Here is a 15,142-nt window from a genome sequence, read left to right as displayed (position 1 = left end):
TATAAAATCAAAAATGAAAGAAAACTCATTTGTCTTAGAGAATTAAGAGATGCTTGAAATACCTCTTGAGACCAAGCCTACTCTATTGATTTCTAAAAGGAAATTCAGCAAGTCACTTTCAAAAAGATGGTTTGTGTGCTCTTACCTATGTATCAAAGCAGATGAGACATTACTTCCATTCTCTCCACCTAACTAGTCTTTCTAAATCTAACTGGTTGTATTTAACTTCCAAGTTCTTCATTTCACCTGGTGTTGGGTAGATCATTTCCTTCCTTCCCTCCTGCTCCCACTTCTCTTTCCCCATTGGTACTCATTCTATTCCAGGCAGGTTGAAAAGGATTGGCAATCCATTTATTAATAATTCCCTACCTTAAAGCATCTTAGAGTTTCAGAGTTGAAGTATGTTTGGTTAATTATTGCTAAGATGTCAACAGTACATCCTCCCCCTCCTTCAATTTCTCTTCCCTTAGTTACTACCTTGGTATCATCTGTTACAATTAGTGAAGAAGAGTGTTCACAGAGAGGCATCAGATGGTGGCACAATTGCTATCTTGGACTCTAAAAATAAAAAACAAAACAAGTAGCAAAAGATTTGTGCTTGTGATATAAGAAGTGATTCCTAACAGGTAGGAAGAAAAACTGGCTCTCTTAGTCACTTCCTGGTCTTTAATGTTCTCCACAGGCAATAGGAGAGGCAAAGAATCACGATGCACATATTTGGAAAGCTTTCTGAAAATAAGAAATAGTCAATGATTGCCAAGAACCTGGTGTTGAGCTCATATTCAAAAAGAACTCAAGGAATCTTCCATCTACCAAACTTAGTTTAGTTAAAAGGGAAACAATCAGAGCATAAAAAGGAAACAAGCAAGAAAAATCCTCAGGAAAGTCATGATTTAGTTTGCAATAACCTCTGTGCATTCCTGAACCTGACAAGCGAACATGAGACAGAAGATCTGGACATGACTTAACTCAATTTCAGAAAGCCAGACCACCTCATAATGAGGCTGAAGCAAGATCACATGGAATCCTGAGGAAGAACTGAATGACTCTTTTTAAACCACCTTCCAGACAAGAGATGAATGAGAGGGAGTATGGGTGATAAGTAAAAGAAAGTGACATTATTGCAAAGTTGATGGGAGAGTAAGGCAGGTCAAGAACATGACAGGACAGGATTTGCAAGGCATACTTAATATAAGATCATATTAGGAATTGGATAAGATGAGAAATCAAATCCCCAAAGAGTCATAAAACTTAGATTATGGAAAGGCACCTAAAAAAATGTAAAGGTAGTAGAGGGTCTATATCATGGTGGGTCCTAGAAAGGTATGCTCGAGATTTCATCTGCCTAGAACGTCTGGAAGGAAACTTTCACAAATTCTAAACCAAGCTCCCTATAAGTTAATGTATGCATGAATTCCCTGGGCAACATGTTAGAAAACAGATTCTGAGTCCGAAGTGAGCACCAAGATTTGGTATTTTCAACAAATTCCCAGGTGATATGAAGCTGTGCTACATTTTGCACAGCAAAGTGCTAAAGCACACTCCTCCAGCCTAAGTTTCCATTTACATTATGGCTTTACTGAAGACAAGCTAATCTCTTTAGTAACTGAAGTGAATGCCGTATAACAAACATTAATTCAAGGAAAAGTCCTGTTCTTTTAACCCTAGTGTTACACAAACCACAAACTCAAACCTGCACCTGAGCCTGTTAGTTCTAGAGAGTTCCTGAGCACAGGGGACATCAACCTCCTAGGATCAATAACATTGGCTATCATTTGAGTATCTGTCATTTCCTATGTCTTGGAATAAAAGGAAAGAGAATCGGTTTGGAATACATTGGGCACACTGCAAAACGGAAAAGAAGTCAGGGAAAATTATTCTAGTCATGTAAAGAGGATTGGTTAGGTCATATTATGAGTCCTGAGCTCATTCTGGGTTTCTTTCTATAAATAGGATATTTTGGAACTAGAGAAGGCATAGCAGAAGGCAACCAGAATGACAGAGGGATTTGGGGAATTTGCTTCTGCTGAAAGGTTAAAGAAACTAGGTCTGTTTTCTTTTGTAAGGAGAGAAAAGACGGTACCTCACTGAGGTGATATCATTCTGAAACTGGTGGAAGTAACAGGATGCGACAAGAGCGCCTTATGGAAACAAGACGAGAAGGATTCTGGCAAGAAACGAAGGCCAGAGAATGGCTGCAGCTTTTCTAAAGGCCCTCAGCTAGCAGTGTTCCTTTTGGCAAAACTCCACTGCTCACAAAAGGAGGGGTAAACACTGGATTGAGATCAGGAAATAAGTGAGAGATAGCAAGTGAGGAGGTAAGAGAGAACTTATCTCTCCGTTCATTGACAACATTTTCATTATTAACTTATTAATCCTATAGAGGCCCTGCACTTCCAGCATATGGTGAACTTTACCAACATTCTCCAGGCTCAGGGACTCTGCATCTGTAACACATCATGTTTCTGCTTACTCTTCATCCCAAAATGGCATTTTTTTTCATCAGTTCAGCAAGGAAATGTAAATAGTCAATTATAATATGCAGGGTTCTTCCTCCGAGTTACTTTTTCCTCTGCTTCCATCTTGGAAAACATTCTCTTGTTTAGTTGGCAGAAAAGCATTGTGCGTGGCTTAGCATACGAGGTTCCACCCTCTTCATGTTATCCCTGAAGCTCAGAGATGAAAAGACTGGGCAACCCCATCATTTGACAGCTGGGCAAGATAGAGCTCATAGAGTTGATAATCATTCTAGTCTATATGATACGAGAATATATAAGCTTTCCAGAAACTGAAAAAATTCCCCAATGAGCTATCCGGGAAATATCAATTATACAGTGAGATAACTCAGTACCCTGGGTCTCTGTCAAAATTTATTTTCAGCTCTATTTCCAATACGGCGACCCCTGGGAGGGAATTGTTCTCGGTCTACTGCTTTAGGTGGCTGCTCTCAGGCTGCTGTGATTGGTTGACAACTTGAGAAAGCAGGTGGGAGAAGGAGGCAGTTTTCTCTAGTTTCTGCTTGGAGATGATGCCCACATGGATGCTGGTTATTGCCTCTAACTGCCTCTCACTCCAGCAAGACAACATGGCATTGTGCATTCCCACTTTCATATTGTCCTTCCCTGCCTTGCTTTCTGAATAAGGGTTAGCTTGACAAAGAAAGGAGGAAAGAGGGTTCCAAGAAGAGAAAATAGCCTCTGTGATGCTCCAGTGGTGGCATTTTGTTAGCTGCAGCCGTATAACAAATCACACCAAAATTTAGTTGCTTAAATAAAAATACACATTTACTATACTCATATTTTCTGAGCCAGGAATTCTAGATCAGCTTAGCTGGGCAGTTCTGGCTTGGGAAGGGGAAAGGATAGTCAAGATTTAGCCAGGGATCATCTGAAGACTTGACTGTGTTAGAACAGTCTAGATTTGGAGTCCAGGTAAGAGTTTGGTCTCTACAGGTGACAGATGAGAGATGACAGAGGCCTATAGTTAGAAAAATAAATGAATGTGAGATATATTTTAGAGATAAATCAGAAGGACTTGGTTATTGATTGGGTCATGGGAAATAAAGGGGAGGGAAGGTTCTGGCATGAGCAATTGCAGGTTTGGAGAAGATCGGAGGAAGAGCACATTTCAGAATAGGTGAGGGTGGGAGAAATCAAGAGTCTAGGTCATTAAATTCTTACAGCCATAGTGGGAAACTGGTTAAAATGATAGCTACCATTGCTTGGGTACTAACTCTATGCCAGGCGCCGTGTTCAGAACATTACCTACATTCTTCTGTTTAATCCTCTCAGTTAATATTAAGGTGTGGAAAGGTTAACTTGTAAGTGGTGAAGTAGGAATTGAAATTCAGGATTTTCAGATTCTAGTTTATGCTTTTAAGCACTAGGCTACATTTACTCTGTCTTGCCTTCTCCTTCCCTTAGTACACGTATCTTTGCTTTTGTTTCTTTTGTATTAGAGTATTGGGACAAGTCACTTTCGCTTAACTATACTGCTTCCCCTCCCCCCAGCACTGTCACTGCTGTATAATAGAAGCTGAATATAATTTTGCTGTGTGACTTGAAATTAAACCTCTCCTTTTACTTCTAGGAAGACTTGTTTTTTAACCTCATACAAATCAGAAACACAGATTAGAATCTAAGGAAGGACTGGAAGAAAAATAATGAACACCAATTCTCCTGTGTTCTGGGAGGCTTATTAAACCACTTCTGAAGTCTTCCCTTCCTCCGTCTCCACCTAGAAGGTAGCAGATGCATCCGAGAAGAGGTCTAGACAGAACATTAGCCAATCCCTTTTTAATATTCATGTTATTCTTGAAATCTAAGAGTTGCAAATCAAAGGAGGGGTATGCACTGCAAATCAGGGGGCATTAATACGATGACTCAGAATAGCAGAATGGGGCTGAGTTTGCAAATCACTGTGGAGTTGTTCCCACAGTCTCGACAGATCTATGTTACGGTAGAAACAAGGACATCATATTCTCCAATATTACTGTGATTCAGAATCTAAATAGTGACCTGACCACTAGAAATGTCAGCCAAGAAATGGGAAAAGGAATGAGCAGGCCAGAGATCTAGGTCTATTGAGAGGCCCATGTACCCAGTGATTTGGAGTAAAGACAATTGTGAAAAGTCTGAAATTTCAAAAGAAAAGTGAGAAGCTCTGGCCTTCACACTGGGGCTTTCGAGATGTTCTCTGCTTTGGTTTCCTGATTCCTATAAAACAGGATATGTCTGGAATCATCTGGTATGTTAGGAGGGGCTGCAATGGAAAGAACTCTCAGTCTGACTATGCTGCAAGTGGGAATGTCTGACCTCAGCAAATCATATTCTCTATCGGGGCCACAGTTTTTCCACTTATATAACAATGTTAGATTCGACATTTCTTGGGACTGAATTGTGTTCCCCCCAAATCCATATGTTTATGTCTACGCCTGTAATACCTCAGAATGTAACCGTATTAACAGCTGGGTCTTTAAGATGTGGTTAATTTAAAATGAGGACATCAGGGCAGGATCCTAACCCAAAATGCCTGTTTTTTTCTAAGAAGAGAGAGATACCAGGGATGCACATGCACAGAGGAAAGAGCATGTGAAGACGCAGCAAAAGGGTCTTTATCTGCAGGTCAGGGAGAGGGGCCTCCAGAGGCCAGCCCCTGCATCTTGGACTTGAAGCCCTCAGAACTGTGAGAAAGTAAGTTTCCGTTATTGAAGCCACCCAGTGTGTGGTCTTTTGTTTTTGGCAACTCTAGAAAACGAATACAGGTTTCCAACAGCCAAATTATCTGCCTTCCTATTTCTGTGGGACTTCCTTCAATAGGCTTAGTATTGGGATGAACTGAAGTTACTGAACATTCTTTGACAGTCCTCCCAACAAGGAGGAGGATCTTTCCACATTTTGGAGTCTCCACTGCCTGTCATTTCACTCTGCATTTCCACGTGTACCCATTGTTTCATTCCCACTTATTAGTGACAACGTGCAATGTTCAACTTTCTGTTTCTGAGTTGTTTCATTTAAGATAATGGTTTCCAGTTCCATCCACATTGCTGCAAAAGATGATTTCACTCCTTTTATGCCTGAGTAGTATTCCCTAGCATGTATGTATGTGTGTGTATGTCTACATATGCCCATATATACATACACACACACACACACACACACCACATTTTCTTTATCCAATTATCCATTGATGGACACCCAGTTAATTTTATAACCTGGCTATAATGAATTATGCAGTGAAAAACACGAGTGCAGGTGTCTCTTTGAAATAATAATTTATTTTCCTTTTGGTAGATACCCCAGAGTGGGATTGCTAGATTGGATGGTGGTTACATTTTTAGTTCTCTGAGAAATCTCCATACTGTTTTCCATAGAGGTTGTACTTATTTATATGCCTAGCAATATTGTACAAGCATTATTTTTTCTCTGTATCCCCGCCAACATCCATTGATGAAAAATTACCTATTGCTAAAAATGCACAGTACTTGGATGATGGGTGTACTAGAAGTCCAGACTTGATCACTATGCAATATGTCTGTGTAACAAAACTGCTCTTTTATCTTCAAATCTATAAAATAAAAATAAAAAACATGGGACCCCCTGCATTGGGTAAGCTCTGGGACTATTTTGACCAACAGAACACAACAAAAATGACAGTGTGTCAGTTTTGGGGTTCCAAACCTTAAGAGACTCTTCACTTCCTCTTTCTGTTTTGTGGAACACTTGGAGCCCAGGCCCCCCGTGTTAAAAAGTGCAACTAACCTGCTGGAAATGTGAAGAAGCCAAGAGACCACATCAAGAGGAAGAAGGGCCCAGCTGAGTCCAGCCTCCCAGTTTGCCCTGCTGAGATGTTGGGTATGTAAGCAAAAGTGTCTTGGACGCTCCAGACCGCACCAGCCACCAGCCAAAGGTCATTAAGTGACGTTAGCCAGTGCCACATGGAATGAAAGAACTGTCAAGCTAAGATCTGCTTGAATTTTTAACCCACAAAATCATCAGATATAATGTGCCTGTTGACATGAGCCACTAAGTTTTAGAGTATCTTGTTATAATGATGTAACAAACATTTCTGAACTGATTTACTAAATGTTTATGGTTATAACAATTCTATACAGGCCCATTCTTACCAGACCTTGTTTTGTGCCCAGGGAGGAAGTAAGGTGCTATTACTAAGGGATTGGGCTTGGGACTGAGATTTGGATTCTGGCAAGTGCTACCACTGTAAGTTACTTGATTTGCTTAAGACAAGTCACTTGGCATCTCTGAGTCTCACCTTTCACATCTGTAAAATAGGGATAATCATACCTGCTGTATGGAGTTTTGTGAGTAGTTAATGTGTTAATTAGCTATCATGTTGTAGGCAGATAATGAACATCCTATAAATGATAGCCACAATGAGTACAACTGCAGCTGCTGGTTATGATGCTGAGATCAGGTCATCTTGCCTATGGCTGCCAGTGGGCTTGAGTGAGATGGTCCTTCCAGACAAGCAGCTCTCGCTGGTCTGCCAGAGGGCCCACATCTTACCATTGGCTCCTCAGAGTGCCAATATTTCCATTTAAGGATTTAAATGCCCTTTACATTTGCAGTCGCACCTGGTAAGATTAATGTATGCAAAGACAGGGCAGCAGAGTGAAAAGAACATAGCCTCTATGGAAAGAAGTATGGAAAATCCTCAAAGAGCTAAAAGTAAACCTTCCATTTGATCCTGCAATCCCAATACTAGGTGTCTACCCAGAAGAAAAAAATAATTTTACCATAAGGACATTTGCACTAGAATGTTCATTGCAGCTCAATTCACAGTCCTAAGATGTGCAATCAACCCAAGTGCCTATCACCTCACAAATGGATTAATAAGCTGTAGTATATGGATACCATGGAGTACTATTCAGCCATAACAAAGAGGGAGACTTTATATCCTTTGTATTTACCTGAATGGAGTTGAAGAACATTCTTCTTTCTAAAGTATCACAAGAATGGAAAAGCAAGTATCCAACACTAATATAAAACCAATAGAAAAACAACTACACCCCACATGAGAAAAAAATTAAATTAAAATGGGGGAAGGGGGAGCAGAAGGGGGAGGAGGATTGATAAGTTCTCATCTAATGGGCACAATGTTAGAGTACATAGCATACCCTCTGGGTAAAGGGCTCAACTATAACTTGAACTTTACCTAACAAATGCAAAACAATGTAACCTCAAAATGAGGGCAAAAATCATTTGTGCCCTCATTTAATCTGAAATTTTTTTGAAAAGCATAGGATTTAATTAATTTTAGAATTTTTTTGGCTGCAAGGGGCTCAAGATCCAAAATAACAGTATATTGAATGTGTTGTCAAAGTACAAGTAGGTGGTCCTGAGCCATCTGATGTTCTCTGGTGACAGGAACCCAGGCTCTTCCTAGCTCCTGACTTCCTCCTTCCTTGGGTAGTCTCATCCTCCATGGCACATCATGATAACATGGTGGCTGCTGCTTTGGAAATGGTTGGAGAAGGGCATACCCTCTCACTTTAAGGACCCTTCCCAGAAGTTGGACACTCTGCTTTTGCTTATACCACAGTGGCCAAATCTAGCTGATACACAGGCTGCGAAATGTGGACTTGATTCAGGGTACCCCCATGCCTCACTAAATTTGAAGAATTCCATTACTGAGGAAGAAGAGAGGCTTACTGGGGAAAAGAAGTTGTCTTTGTAAGAGTTACAATTTCTTGAGCACTCTCTCAAGTCAGGAACAGTGCTGGGCACTGTCATGGTGTTTGCACTGTCTGCCAGCCCTATCCACTTGTTGTTATTATCCCTATACACTTATTTTTTATTTATTTATTTATTTTTATTAAATCATAGCTGTGTACATTGATATGATCATGGGCCATCATTCACTAGCTTCACAGACCGTTTGACACACTTTCATCACACTGGTTAACATAGCCTTCCTGGCATTCTCTCAGTTACTGTGCCAAGACACTTACATTCCACATTTACCAAGTGTCACATATACCCTATGCACTTATTATTATTACCTCTATATAAGCAAAAGGGAAAGTAAACTGAGAAGTGACTTGCATAAAGTCACACAGCTGGTTAATGCCTGGGCCCGGACTGAACCCAGGGCTATGTGATCCAGAATTTGTGCTCATTTCACTGAAGAAACTTTGGGTCCAGTTTTGGGTTGGCCTATTTACTCACTGTCGAGCCAGTCATCTCTGCAAGCAAAGGTAGATTTACTGCCTCACTTGCACAGACCCCTGGAGTAAGGAGTTTCCCGGAGCTGCAGGGTGCTGGAGTGGGGTCTGCAGGGGGAAGCCACTTGGAATTGACAAACCCAAGAAGAAATGGGTGCAACCTCTAAGGCTACAATAATTTATTGTGATTTCTTTTTTTATTTAAATAAATATTTGCTTTGGGACCTAAGGTTGTATTTGTAACACTGTATCCTCTTCTTTTTTAATTTTTTTAATTAATTAATTAATTTTTTTGAGACAGTCTCTAGCTGTCGCCCTGGGTAGAGGGCCGTGGCGTCACAGTTCACAGCAACCTCCAACTCTTGGGCTGAAGTGATTCTCTTGCCTCAGCCTCCCAAGTAGCTGGAGCTACAGGCGCCCGCCATAACACCTGGCTATTTTTTGGTTGTAGTTGTCATTGTTGTTTGGCAGGCCCAAGCTGGATTTGAACCCGCCAGCTCTGGTGTATGTGGCTGGCACCTTAGCTGCTGAGCTAAGAGGTTCCCACAGATTGTATGTACTTTAGCCAGCTATAAGCCTGGATCCACCCCCGTCCCCATGCCAAAATTGAGCAAAGTCCACAAACTTGAAGTTGAGAGAAATTTTAAATGAAAGTTTAGATCTGAGAAATGGCAGAGCAGAGACCCTGACCAGGAGGGTAGATTCCTCTCAGATTCCTCCAGAGAGGGGTCTCTTTCCTCCTGACACACTCCCACACCCCTGTGTCTTCTTTAACCCACGGCACATTCTACCTTCTGACAGAATTACTTGTGTCCCTATCATTCCCCCACCCAGAGTAGCCACCATTAGAAAGCAGAAACCAGGTATCACTCTTCCCTGCACATTCCCAGGACTCAAGCAAACTTCTTGGCACAGAACAGAGCTAGTAAGTAGTTGTTGAATTAAGTTGAATTGAGGAACCTGCGGACTCAGAAATCTAAAAAGGAGCACAAAAAAGCTAAGTTGCTAATGCATTTTTTTTTAATTGCGTGATGTTTTGCAGGCCTCAGTTTTCTTCTGGGAAATGAAAAGTGTTAGATCTATTGATCTCTGGGAGGGCAATTCTGAACCTGACAGTAGCAAACTAATTAACATCTCTGCACTCTGCACTCTCACAGTGCAGTTTTTGTACCTTGAATTGAGGTGAAATCCAATCTGGAGGCCTTATGTTCATTAAAAAGGCCCACGGCATTCCTTGGAAGTGTCAGATGCTGACCTGACCAAATTCCAGCAGGGATAATTGCATTCTGACAACTTCGAGTTTCCCTAAACTCTTCAGCAGGATAAGGTAAGCCTTACTTCCTGTCCAAATTATTTTGCACCACTGTCCTCAGCCCTTAAACAGAGATGTACTTCATTTGTACACCATTTTGTTCTTTCTGTTAAAGACCTTTGTACTTTTGCTCAGGTTTAATAATAATTTTGACCAGTTAAGACAATGTATGATTTCAGGCAATTCTCACAGAGGAAAGGCTATTCCTGCATATGAACTTGGAACTATTTTAGAACCTTATAATTTGCCCTCAGTGCCAAAGACAGTCACTTTGAATGACGTGAAAATTTCGTCACAGTGATTGCACCCTGCGTTTATGAGAGGGGGATGAAATGAGATGAGAATTCAAACTTCCCTTTATAGATGCATGGTTCTGGCTCTACAATTTGCCAGGGGCCAAATATGTTGCCTAGTCAGTAAAATAAATATAGATATCCGTGGGGTGTACATTTGAGACTCAAACATGTCCAAATACTGGTGTGATCAGGGTGACATTTATTTGTTTATTTTCTGTCTTTTTTTTTTTTTTTTTTTTGAGACAGAGTCTCACTTTATTGCCCTCAGTAGAGTGCTGTGATGTCACAGTTCACAGCAACCTCCAGCTCTTGGGCTTAGGCAATTCTCTTGCTCAGCCTCCCAAGTAGCCGGGACTACAGGCGCCTGCCCCAATGCCCGGCTATTTTTTTGCAGTTTGGCCGGGGCCGACTTCGAACCCATCACCCTCGGTATATGGGGCCAGCACCCTACTCACTGAGCCACAGGCTCCACCCTGTTTATTTTCTGTCTTTGTCATGGAATGCAGTGATAAGAGTGCTAATGTGCCCTGACTTACCCTCATACCCAGTTCCAGCAAGACAGCACTGTAAAATCATTTAATATTAAAGAAGTAATTTAACCCATTTTACGAGGCTTAATTTTATTAGAAGCTGCTATAATAGGTTTGCATCTAATCATCTTTCTGGGGTTGTAATAATAACATCCTTATCCTCGTAATGATGAAATTTTCTGTACTCCTTTGATGTCTGTGCTAATTGCTATCTATTATAATATTTAAATTCTGAATTAGAATCAGTTCCTTCCTTCATCTGTAGCTCTTAAAAAGCCAGGTTGTGAACACAGTGACACTGAGTCAAACCCAAACTTGAATCTGTAATAATCTGGCTTATGAGCTCAATGACTCTCTGGTGTTTTAAATATTAATAGATGGTTCATTCTTTCCATCACCGAATGTTTACTGACCAATTCCTTTGCCTAAGGAATTGACATGAATAGTATATGTGTGGTCTGATGATTAAGTTCATGAACTCATGAAAAAGTCTTTAAAGGATGGACTAAGCTCTTGTGTTGGTGCATAACTTCCTGAGAGGAGTACTTCCAAAGTAACCGTAGTGATATTCAGCAATGATGTACATAGAACTTTTTTGAGGATGAGTTTGTGAACTTAATTGTCTGAAAAATTGTCCTGGAAAAAAAAACTAACCATTTTATAAGTTGTATCTAAACAATAAAGTTAAGATACATGATGATGGGGCATGGAAGAAAGAAAAGGGGTGGTGAGGTTGTCATGAATTACAAAGCAAAGGCCATGTAGAAGGACTTTTTAATTATTTTTGGCTTTTTTCTGGAGTCCCTTCTCAGAAAAATGTGCCCACTTTCAAAATTTCACTTAGAATTTTAGAGTACTTAACAAACTCACAGAGCCCCTCCAAGAAACCCGGCTCCATAATAGTGTATTTGGGTGAAATTGAGAGAGCGTTTAAGTTATACAAAGCATGTGCTGTACTACTTGTAAGATTTCCCCTGGGATGGTTGACCTTGCTCTGGAGTTGTACGTATTGCTCAATCTGTACCCAAGACAATGAGCTTCCTATTAAGAGGCCAAAGTGTCTTTGTGATGTTAAGTTTACTGTCTCTATATAGTTAGTAAAATTCTCCTAATTGTGGGACTACACTATGGATGGCTAGGAAGGCTTTGGATTATATGCTTTTTTTATGATCTAGTTTATCAGTTTAGTAAAAACTTTCAAAACTTACCCCTTAGTTTGGAGACTGCAGGCAGAACTGTCACATGATATTCGTACAACTTCTAGGCCCAACTTGACCTATTATTTGCCTGCTGCTATCACTGTAGCAGAGAGACAAGCAGACATGCTCAAGGATGAACATGAACTTAGAGTGGATAATGGTAGGCAGAGTCTTAGAGGCATATAGTTCTCATAGGCAAACCAAAGCAAAACCATAATTTCTGTTATCATGGATTTATGAATGAGGGGTGTGTGTGTGTGAGCCCTTAAGTCCCTTTAAGGAGGGAGAAAGAAAATTTGACAATTTATTTATAAAGAGACTTCTATTTGGTGGAGGTTCAATAAATGTGTTGGTTGGGTGACAAAAGTACCTGATATGCCACTTGGTTTATTACATATAGTTTTAGAAGTTACTTTCGTTTTGTTTTATTGAATTCAGTGATTGTTCACTGTGTCAACACACACCATAAATTATGCTATGCTTTCGGAGTGACTCAAAGATGATTACCCTCTTTTCCTGAAGGCATTTATTTTATGCTACCTCAATTGGAAAGCATGTGTGTAGGCACTCTCCCTTTTTTCTCCATATCAGACATTTCCAATCGACCACAGTGCCCTTTCTGTCTGAACCTGGATTCAGTCTCAAAATCGTTTTGAACTCAATGTTCTGGGCAGCAGTTTCCAATCAATCTGAGTTGGAATGAGCAAGAGAATCTATTTGCCATCTTGGTTCTGGGGGAAGAAAGGGCAGGTTTATGAGCAAATACCTATGGTATCAGGAAGATCATAATCATCAACAAAAATAGATATTCCTTGAGTATTTACGATATGCTGAATCAAAGTCTCAACAGTATATTGTAGTAATAATATCCAGCAGATGAAAACTATTTAAAGAAATCCTATTGGGACCTCCTTTTGGAAAGCAAAGAATTCTTTTGAAAGCAAATCATCATCCTCTGATTGATCTGTTTGATGAAATCAATGGTGTATTAAATTTTCTTTGTGTACCACACACCTAAGAAGGAAAACAGGTCAATATTGATGTCTTTACTCGAGTATGAGATGAAGCGAAACAAGTAGAAAAAGGTGGTTTCTCAAAGAAAAACAATGCAAAGTAAAAAACAAAAAGCATCCACTGGGGATAAAGGGAAAAAAATATAGAAACTAAAATTGGTATATGAATCTCTTCTCCCCTCTATGTCTCACTTTACATAGAAAAAAAAGGAATATTCATTTTCCTCTTCTTCCCTAATGGGAAAAAAAAAAAAACAAAAAAAACTTATCTGATACCTGTTAGGTCACCTTTTTAAAAGAATGCCGAATTCTTAATATGTTAACAAATCATAGAAGAATATTTTTAAAGTGAGGCATTTCAATTTAACAAGGACTTTTCTTAGAAACCATAACAATTTTAAAAAGGTGAAGGGCATGCACACAAGGCAAGGGAAATACTGCATCAACAAAGAGCCCTAAGTATAGCATTTGCTAAAAAATAAAACATGCATATCACTAAGCAGGCAATTTTGAGCCTCACTGGAATGCTTAAAAATAACTTGGTTTCCTAGCTCAATCTTTGTTTTGAGGACATTTTGGACTTACCAAAAAATTGGATTAGTTGTCGATCATCTATCATGAGCCACCTAATAATAATAATTAATAACTTTTTCTGAGTGCCAGGAACTATTCTGAGAGTTTATGTGTCTTAACATTTAATCTTCTAGAATCTGTATTAGATTCTTCTAGGATCTAATAATAGATATTTCTATTATTCTTATTTTAATGATGATGAAACTGAGGCAGAGACAGCCAAATAACTTGGTGAAAGTCATGTAGTTAGCAATAGTGTTGGAATGAGAATTCTCATGGTCTGGTTCCAGTGCCTGCACTTTTAACTGATAATATTTTTCAGTTTTAGATGGGAAATTGAGGCCCGGAACAGGTACTCTGGTTTTCCTAGGATAGCTCCACTTTGAAACATTACTCTTTAGAACTACAGTATTTGCCACTCTATTTATCCTTTTGAGAGTATATATTAGTAGGAATGTAAAGATGACCAAGACTTTTGCTCCAGAAACAATATCCCATTCATTCATTTTCAATAAAAAATATTTGTTGGCATCTTCTTTGTTGTTTTTCTTATCTCATTGACCACTCCTTCTTTGCCTCAGCTTGCTGAATGTTTCTGCATCCCCAGACTTCTAAATCATGGTGGTCGGTTCTTAGTTTTAGATCTTGGTTGGTGTTTTTCTCTATTTATAACCATTTTCCAGTTGAGTTCTTAAGCCTCATGCCTTTAAATACTATTCGTGTGATGTTGCACCCAAAATTTATACTTTTATCCCTAATTCCTCCCTTTAATAACAGACTTATTTATGCTACTGCTCACTTGATAGACACTTAGATGTCTAGTAAGCAACTCAAATTTAACATGCCCCAACCTGAACTACAGATTCCTGTCCCTGCCTCCAAAGCTTGTTTGTGCCATGGTCTTTCCACGCAGGTCAATGGCAATTCTATTTTTCTACTCAGGACAAAAACCTTGATGTCATCCCTGCCTCCTATCTGTCTCTCTGTCTCTCGTACTCCATTTCTAAGCCAACAGTAAATTCTGTCAGCTCTCTATCTTGAAATCTAACCAGGACCCAACAACTTTCTGCCACTCTCCTATATTCCCCTGGTTCATACTATCATTACCTCTCACCTGAGTTATTTCATCAGCCTCTTAATTGCTCTACCTGCTCCCACCCTGGCCCATTTTCAGTAGTGTGTCTACAGTATCCCTAAGCACAGCACTCACAGAGATTGTTTTAGATAGAAGTCAGGTCAAGTGGGTTCTCTGTTCAAAGCCCTCCATGGGCTTCCAACCTCATTTGGTACAAAAGCCAGCATCTTACAGGACTTATTATGACTGTCTCCTTATAGGACCTGTGAGACACTACTTCATTTCCCTGCTCAAGCCTCCCACTACTTGACTCACTGTATCTCCTTCCACTTTCCCTCCACCCTCACTCATTTTGTTCCAGCTGCACTGGCCTCCTTACTGTTCTTCAAACGTTTCAGATGCAGTCCCATTTCAATACTTTTGGACTTGCCGTTGCCCTGTCTGCTGGACACTCTTGCCTC

The sequence above is a fragment of the Nycticebus coucang genome, chromosome 14 (assembly GCF_027406575.1).
Source record: "Nycticebus coucang isolate mNycCou1 chromosome 14, mNycCou1.pri, whole genome shotgun sequence".
In the NCBI taxonomy this organism is placed as follows: Eukaryota; Metazoa; Chordata; class Mammalia; order Primates; family Lorisidae; genus Nycticebus; species Nycticebus coucang.
Note: the sequence above shows the minus strand (reverse complement) of the source record.